Source organism: Capra hircus, chromosome 7 (genome assembly GCF_001704415.2).
Source record: "Capra hircus breed San Clemente chromosome 7, ASM170441v1, whole genome shotgun sequence".
Classification (NCBI taxonomy): domain Eukaryota; kingdom Metazoa; phylum Chordata; class Mammalia; order Artiodactyla; family Bovidae; genus Capra; species Capra hircus.
In genome coordinates, this window is record NC_030814.1 from 38,512,666 (window position 1) to 38,522,047 (window position 9,382).

Genomic DNA, 9,382 nt, shown 5'->3' on the forward strand with positions numbered 1-9,382 from the left:
GCTACTTTAGACTTCTGCTCTAGAAAAAGCCACAATTTAATAGTTCTAGTAAATGATGGATCTTTTTTGAGCCCCCTCCTAATTAGATAAAGCTGTACTTTCAAGAAGTAGGGTCCAGCCATAATTTTCAGCATTGCCACTATGCAGCCTCTAGCTCAGTTCACCTGTAGCCAGGCCCCTAATGAATATGGTCAGGGCTGAGACGAAAGTAATACAGCAACTTGTTTTAGCCCAAACAGCTCACAGATCCTCCTCTCCCTCTGCCACAGCCTGAGGATATTAACCCAGTGAGCTGCAGATTTGTTACCCAGTTATAAATGCCAAGAAGGTGGCGCTCCAGCAAAAGAATGATGCGGTAGACACACCGCAGATACATAATGTGTGAAAAACACTTCTATTTTAACAGCACTTTGCAGTGACACTAACATTGATGAAAATGTTAGCATGTATTAGATACTGTTATGCTCAGTGAAAGAGGAGGTTTGCAGGCTCCAGGCCACTTCTAGTCCAGCCACTTTTAGAGGTGTAAGAAAACATTCCCAGCTAATAGGTATTAGCCCTGTGTAAAACAGGCTGGTTGGATCACATAAGACCAACACTTGATCTTGGCAAGTATCTTGTGGTGGTCACTGTAGGTTAACTGACACACAGTCCTTGCCCAATCATTCTCACCTAGTCAACTTCCTCTCCAGAGGTTAATAAGTTTTTCCACAGACATCCTCTGTTTGGCAATGATCATGTAAAACACAGTTCATGAGTGGAACTCTGCTGAGTGAAAAAGGGAGTTCTGGGAAGAAAATGTGCTTTCCTGATAAAAGGGGCAGAAGCATTAAGTCATAACTTCCTGCTCTGAATTGGGATGTGATGTCTAGAGCAATCACACAGCCATTTTAAAACCAAGAAGGTGAAGGTGAAGGTGAAGTCGCTCAGTCGTGTCCGACTCTTTGCGACCCTGTGGACGGTAACCTACTAGGCTTCTCCGTCCATGGGATTCTCCAGGCAAGAATACTGGAGTGGATTGCCATTTCCTTCTCCAGGGGATCTTCCCAACCCAGGGATCGAACCCAGGTCTCCCGCATTGGAGGCAGACACTTTAACCTCTGAGCCACCAGGGAAACCAGGAGGCACAGGAAAAGAGGACTGCAGTGACAGCAGTCTCAAAGTCACTGAGCCTCCAAACCAGTACCAATAGCTGCTCATGTGCAGACTGTTCAGTTCAGTTGCTCAGTCATGTCCAACTCTTTGCAACCTTATGGACTGCAGCATGAGAGGCTTCCCTGTGTATCACCAACTCCCGGAGTTGACTCAAACACATGTCCATCAAGTCGGTGATGCCATCCCACCATCTCGTCTTCTGTCGTCCCCTTCTCCTCCTGCCTTCAGTCTTTCCCAGCTTCAGGGTCTTTTCCAATAAGTCAGTTCTTTGCATGAAGTGGCCAAAGTATTGGAGTTTCAGCTTCAGCATCGGTCCTTCCAATGAATATTCAGGACTGATTTCCTTTAGGACTGACTTATTTGATCTCCTTGCAGTCCCAAGGGACTCTCAAGAGTCTTCTCTAACACCACAGTTCAAAAGTGTCAATTCACTGCAGACTGAATACATAACTATACATAAGGTTCTATAAACTGACTATGTTGTTCAGTACCAGTGAGTGCATTCTGATACTTATCTTAACCCCTCTGTGCCTCTGTTGTATCATCTGTATGACGAGAATAACAAACGGTAACTTTAATGAAATCTGTTCAAAGTCTTAAAACAGAACTTGGATTTACACATATGCACTATTGATGCCATGTATAAAATAGATAACTAATAAGAACATGGCTTCCCAGGTGGCACTAGTGGTAAAGAAGCTGCCTCCCAATGCAGGAGACATAAGAGATATGGCATGGACGGGAAAGATCCCCTGAAGGAGAGCACGGTAACCCATTCCAGTATTCTGTTCATGGAGAACCCTATGAACAGAGGAGCCTGACGGGCTATAATCCACGGGGTCGCAAAGAGTGGGACGCAGCTGAAGCAACTTAGCATGCACGCAGTGGGAACATACTGTATAGTGCAGGGAACACTACTTAATGCCCTGCAGTGACCTGAACGGGAAGGAAGTCCCAGAGGGAGGGGATATATGAATGGCTTACTCATTTTGGTGTACAGTGGAAGCTAACACGGAGAAGGCAATGGCACCCCACTCCAGTACTCTTGACTGGAAACTCCCATGGAGGGAGGAGCCTGGTAGGCCGCAGTCCACGGGGTCGCGAAGAGTCGGACATGACTGAGCGACTTTACTTTCAATTTTCACTTTCATGCATTGGAGAAGGAAATGGCAACCCACTCCAGTGTTCTTGCCTGGAGAATCCCAGGGACAGGGGAACCTGGTGGGCTGCCGTCTATGGGGTCGCACAGAATCAGACACGACTGAAGAGACTTAGCAGCAGAAACTAACACAACATTGTAAAGAAACTATACTCCAATAAAAAACTATTTTAAAGAAGAAAGAACTCAGTACATAGTAAAACCTTAACATTAGCATTTTTGCACACTACTAATTAAGAAGCTACTAGGCTTTTTTTTTTTAATACTAAGGTCATCACAAATAATGCCTGAATCAATGTAAGCAAAAGGCTAAAAGGAAATAAAGCAGATATGTGTGGGCGGGAGAACAGCAGATTTGGATTTAGAAGATCCAGGTTCTAAATGTCCAATAAGAGGGGAAGATAAACAAAAGCACAGGCACTCTACAAACTACATATGCAGCCATTTAAAATGCATGAAAATCGCTTCTCGGCCTTTTGGCTAAGATCAAGGGTAGTATCTGTTCTTATCAGTTTAAAATGCATGGGAAAGATATATAAGGATATGAGGAAATGCTTATGACAAGATGTTAAATAACAGGAAAACAGAACCGACACACAGACATATTACATTTAAGTAACAATCCCAACTGTATTTTTTTAAGTGAAAATGAAAAGGCGTAAGCCAAACTAGACATAAACACACACTTATTCACTCAGTCATGTCCGACTCTTGCAAGCCCGTGCACTCCTCTGTCTCCCCACCAGGCTTCTCTTTCCACGGGATTTTCTAGGCAAGAATAATGGAGTGGGTTGCCATTTCCTCCTCCAGGGGATCTTCCTAACCCAGGGGTTGAACCAGCGTCTCCTGCATCTCCTGCATTGCAGATGGATTCTTTACCAGCTGAGCCATCAGATTAGCCCCCAAAATAGACATCTATAAGCTTATGGATAGTTTTCTGCTTTACGATTTTCTGAATTTTCCAAATTTTCACTTTAAAGAATATTTTATTGCATAGTAAAATTTTTTTATAATTTAAATTTTTTCTCTTTCATACTTTTCTCCATTTTCAGAATTCCTTTGCAGTAAACTTATACAATAAAATATGTTACTTTTTTTAAACAAGAAAACACACTTGTTGCCCAGAGGCAGATGGAATCCGACTAGTGTTTGTCATATGGCAAGACCCAAGGCAAAAAATACATTACGGTTTCTTAAAAGCTACCAACAACATAATTTTAATATATTTTAAAGTATAACTGTGTTGTGGAGGGTGGAATTAATCGTGTACAAGGGCTCACTCCTGCTTACCAAAGACATAGGCAGGTGAATTAGGGTGAACCTCTACGTACACTAGTCTGTTTTCAGTTACACTAGAGAAACTGAGGCAGGGGTGCTCTTTCTGTATCTTCCAAGAAGCTTATATGCTTCCTATGAATATTTTTAGAATAAAAGTTATCTTTTTATTTGAGATTTTGGACTTGTGGCCCAGCTTCACTAGTTACTAGCTACATGACACAGGACATAGACAAGGTGTGAAACCTTTGAAAACTGCATTCCCCATCTCTAAAATTATGGCTATATCTACTTCACTGGGGAAAGCTATGGCCAGCAAATAAAATAATGTGTGTTAAAGTACTTTATAAACTGTAAAGCCCAGTACAAACTTTAGTGAAAAGAACATAGGCTCAGATTAGGCAGCCTTGATTAACAGTAAGTGACACTTACTAGTGTGTGATGTTTCAACAAGGTATATAACCTCCCTGGGCTTAAGTTTTCTCATCTAGACATATTTCTTCATCTATGACACCTGGAGCATTGCAAACACATACTATAAGAAAGTTGTAATTATACTGTAGCCATTTCCTAGGAATAACTGAAATAGCTCTTCTACTTGTAAGGGCTGCCCCAGGAGGTAGGAGTAGGACTGCCTTCCAAAACAGTTCCTCAAAGCACCTTAATGCCAAAGAAGAACAAAGAGGAAGAAGCAAGGCGCTTGGTTTCCCCCTCCCACACCCCAGAGCATTTTACATCCAAGCTCTGAAATATTATTAGAAAAGAGGGCAAGATAATCTAGATGTGAAGAAATATGGAAAAGGAACTGTGGAGGTTAATGTCATGTGTCAAATTGACTGGCTCACAAGGTGCCCAGATACTTGGTCAAACATTGTTCTGGGTGTATCTGTGAGGGTGATTTTAGATGAGATTAACACTGGAATTGGTGAAGGGGGTGATGGGATGGATTGGGAGAATGGGATTGACATACAGTGTGGTGCTTAGTCGCTTCAGTTGTCGACCAACTCTTTGCAACTCCGTGGACTGCAGCCCTTCAGGCTCCTCTATCCGTGTGATTCTCCTGGCAAGAATACTGGAGTGTGTTGCCATGCCCTCCTCCAGGGGATCTTCTTCACCAGGGATTGAACCAGACTCTCCTGCACTGCAGGTGGATTCTTGACTGCTGAGCCACAGGGGAAGCCCCACACTATTGATATTGTGTATAAAATAGATAACTAATGAGAATCTACTGATTAGCACAGGGAACTCTTCTCAGTGCTCTGTGGCACCTAAATGGGAAGGAAATAAGAAGAGTAGATACATGTATATGTATAACTGATACACTTTGCTGTGTGGTAGAAACAAACACCAGGGCTTCCCAGGTGGTGCTAGTGGTAAAGAACCCATCTGCCACTGCAGGAGACATAAGAGATATGGGTTCAATCCCTGAGTGGGAAAGATCCCCTGGAGGAGAGCATGGCAACCCACTCCAGCATTCTTGCCTGGGGAATCCCTTGGACAGAGGAGCCTGGTGCGCTACAGTCCATAGGGCTGCCAAGAGTCAGACACAACTAAAGTGACTTAGCATGCACCCATGCAGACACTGACGTCACACTGTAAGGTAACTATGTGCTCAGTTCCTATCATGTCCAACTCTGTGACTCCATGGACTTTAGCCCACCTGGCTCCTCTGATCATGGGGTCTCCCAGGCAAACATACTGGAATGGCTTGCCATTAAAATTTTAAAAAGAAAAAATGGAATTGGTAGACTGAGTAAAGCAGATTGCCCTCCCTGGTGTGGGTGAGTCTTAACCAATCAGCTGATGGCATACCTAGACTAAAAGGCTGAACTCCTGGGATTAAGATGGAATACCTCCTGTTGCTGAGCTGGGACTATTTTGCCCCTGCTTTTGAACTAAAAATGAACCATCAGCTCTTTCTGAGCCTTAAGCTTGTTGGCCTTTGGACTGGAACACCACCTGGTCCCTCTGATTCTCAGGTCTTGAAACTCAGACTGAAACTTCACCATTAGCGCTCCTTTTGTCTCCAGCCTGCTGACTAACCCCACAAGTGGGATCCATAATCATGTGAGCCAATTCCCTATAATAAATCTCAATGTATATATAATCCTATTGGTTCTTGTTTCTCTGCAGAACCCTAATATAGGAATCTTCACCTTAACTAACAGAGGTTTGACAGCTGGGAGGACTCAAGAAACTACTGTGTCCCTAAATCACCAAGTCTCAGTAGCCTCGTCATATGCATAGATAGCAACTACTGAGTGTGTGTCCAGCTACCCACTGTGTCCCATCAATGCAAGCTGATAAATCATGGCCTTTCCCTTTTATCTGAGGATCGCAAATCAATACTTCCATTAGCATTATTACTCCCAAAGCACCTCCCCAACAGCATCTGACATGTCCTCTCCCAAGAACAGAGCCACAAGGATGATGAATCTACCTCTGAGATCCCATTGATCACAGCAGGAAGGGAGAGGATGAGAAGGAGAGGAAAAAAAAATGCAAGGAAGGGTACAGGGGAAATAAAGAGTCTGAAAAAGTCAAAAAACACTGCTTAAAGTGTTAAAGGTGGACCCTGAATTTACACTTTGAACAAGTTCTCAGGTGATACTGATGTCACATGTCCAGGAAACTCACTTGAAAACTACTGGTTTACACAATGGATGGATTCTTAGAAAGTAACATATATACATTGAGAATGCTTTTTCTTCTTATTTGGGCAGGAAAGTATAAGTCAAGAAGAGAGAAAAATCGCCTGCTACCTCACCACCCACGACCCACTGGATTCCACACAGACACACACACCCATACACATGTACACTTCCCTCTTGAAAAAAAAAATCACACTATACGTTTTTCTACACTCACCTCCTTCACTGAACACATCAGGAAGCTTCCTCCATGTAACTTCTACTAAATGCATAGCACAAGCATTTGTCTAGATTGATCACAACTGTGTGTGAAATCTTCTTCAGTAACTTTATTGTTTTAATTAAACATGTTCAGTGTAAGAATCAAACACTAGAGGAAAATACAAAGAAAGGAAAACCCATCTTAATTCCCACCACTCCAGAGGTAATCCTTGTTGATAAATTGATGTATATTTTCAATGCACATATTCCTTTATGCATTTATAATTTTACATAAATTGAATCATATAATCCATGCTGTTTTGTAACCTGCTTTTTCCACTTACAGAAAATAAGTTTTGATACAGCAAATACAATCTCAAAAATCCTTGGGAAATGTATTACATAATGGAATCACCTCTGAATTTTAAAAAAGTCCTCTTATGAAAAGAAACATTCTTCATATAGTAAATTTTTGCCTACTATTCATAAATCTACTTCATCATTGTTTAAAGTGTGTATGTGTACGTGTGTGTGAATTCCATATTTCATTTACCAGGTCTGCTTTAGGAAGAGTTCACCTGCATTAAGGATTAGCCTTTCGCAGTAAATCAGAATCTGTGGTCTAAGTCCCTGTTCGCAACACAGATGGTCAGAAACTTGGAGCATCTAAAGTTTCTGGAGTAAATTCTGGATTTTCTCTAGCATCTAGGACTAAAGACACTGATCTCTGATCTCATTTGAGTTTCACCAATGTTCTGGTTCTAAAATGAGTCACTGGCTAAAGGTCTAGTAAGCAAAAGGCGGAAGTGGGCAGACTGGGGGCGGGGCCTTGATACCATCGATATAGCTCAGAGAGCACACCCATGTCCTAACACCCATGCAGGGGGGCCTTCACAAGAACCAAGCATTCCTTTGCATCACATAACATCACTACACTTTTTTATTTGACATCTTTTGGTTAATTTGTCCTGTTTCCAGATAACCCTCGATGTGAGATTCATTGAGATCATGCACAAAACGCACTGAGCCCAGTGCCCAGCATGTAGCAGGCACTCAGTAAGCATCAGTGTCACTGAAAGGGGTCTCCCACTTTGGGCCTGCCTTCCCTCACTGGGCCAGACCACACCTGCATTCTGCAGACATTAAGAGATGCACAATTTAGGACACCAAGACCCTTAAAGATGAGTTTCCAAAGGATGGGAATGCCCGGTTCCCCATCAAATCTAAAGCCTAACAAAGCCCAGATGTTACTTACACAGAACACAGCCCTCTGCCTAAAGGAGGAAATCACCATCATCGCAGCAAACGTGACTTTCAGAGCAGACCTAGCTGGCCTAGGACATAGGAGGACAACACATGGCTTCACCCATAGCATAAAGCTGGCAAAGGGAGGGAGCCTTCAAAACCCTCATATTCCTTTGCCCCAGAAGAAGCTGGGCACCATAGTAAGGTCTAATCACATCCTCCTTTTGCCTAGTTTGTAATACAAAAACACAATGTAGCCCTAATGTATTTATAGAAGGCAAGGAAATAGAGATTCAAATAAAGGGAGAGGGGGACCACAAGAGGGATGTATCCATGTGTCTCATTCTAAAAAGGGATCAATTAGCGCAGCAGTTCATGCTAAACAATACTTGTCACATTCTGTTAATTCCATCTGATGCCATGCAGAGGGGAAAAAATCATTGCATGGCAGTGCCAGGCATCTCAAGCTTCACTAAAGCGATTTTTCCCAGGAGTCTCCTCTAACAGCATGGAAAGCACTTGGTACAGTACCTGGAACGTCATAAGTAATCAATAAATATAAACTAGTAAAAGCGGCAGCAGCAAGAATGACTTGCCTAGAGCATCCATTTAGCTAGTTGGAACACTGCTCAGCTAGAATCCAAGCCTTCTCACAATTAAATGAGAGCTCCTCCCGTGAACCCTCCCTCACCATTGCTTCATTGCCTGAGACTTGGCCCTTGTGCCTCCAGTCTTCCAAGTTCTCCAGCCGACCTTGGATTTGTTCTCTCCAACATCTCTCGAATCCAGGATGATAGAGATATCCCAGCTAAAGAACTAAACTTCACAGGTCTGACACTGACACAACCTATGGAATTCAGTTCTCAAAGCTGAGGATACACATAGGCTTTCCAGAGTCTCGCACAAAGACCCCTCGTCATGGTCCGGGTCCATCTCAACCCTGTAAGATACAAGAAGAGCAAAGTCAGGTGAACCCAGAGCAGCCGCCTCCCTGGACCAGGTCTAGTTCTGGCACCTGTGAGTCCTAACCACCTGGAGGATGTGCTTCACAGATAGTATTAGTCACTCAGTTGTGTCAGACTCCAAGACTCCATGGACTGTAGCCTGCCAGGCTCCTCTGTCCATGAAATTCTCCAGGCAAGAATACTGGAGTGGGTAGCCATTCGCTTCTCCAGGGGATCTTCCCGACTCAGGGACTGAACCCGGGCCTCCTGTGTTGCAGACAGTCTTTACCATCTGAGTACCAAGGAAGCCCACCTCTCAGACATGCACGTCATTAAGCATGGTAGCTGGCCTTTCCTGCCTTCTGGCCCTCCCACACGCTCTCCCCCTGCCTGGAAAACTCTTCCCTTTCTCCACCAATTCGTTCTCAGGTTCTTACCTTCAATGTCACTGCCTCAGAGAGACCATCTATGGCAGAAACTGCTCATTGTTTACCCTACATCTCTTCTCCCCTCCTTCTGAGTAATAGGATCTCCAAGGTTATAACAGAGCCCCTAAGGGCACATGACATCCGGCATATGACTTCCTTTCCCAGCCTCATGTGATTAAGCCTTGGATATGAGCAGAAATGAAGAGCTTTCCAGGGCCCCCTCCCTCTCTTAGTGCTGGACTATAGACAGGGTGGAGAATCACCATGGACCATGCAGATGAGGACAGCATCCCTCTCTGGGGAAAAAAGAGCAACATGCCAGGA

The 9,382-nt window shown here is 43.6% G+C and overlaps 1 non-coding gene across 1 annotated transcript; it reads right to left on the reverse strand.

Annotated features, from left to right (window-relative positions):
- MIR146A (microRNA 146a) lies at positions 8,474-8,572 on the reverse strand. The gene is given in 1 exon segment (NR_129594.1): positions 8,474-8,572. It is a non-coding gene; the product is annotated as a microRNA 146a (primary transcript).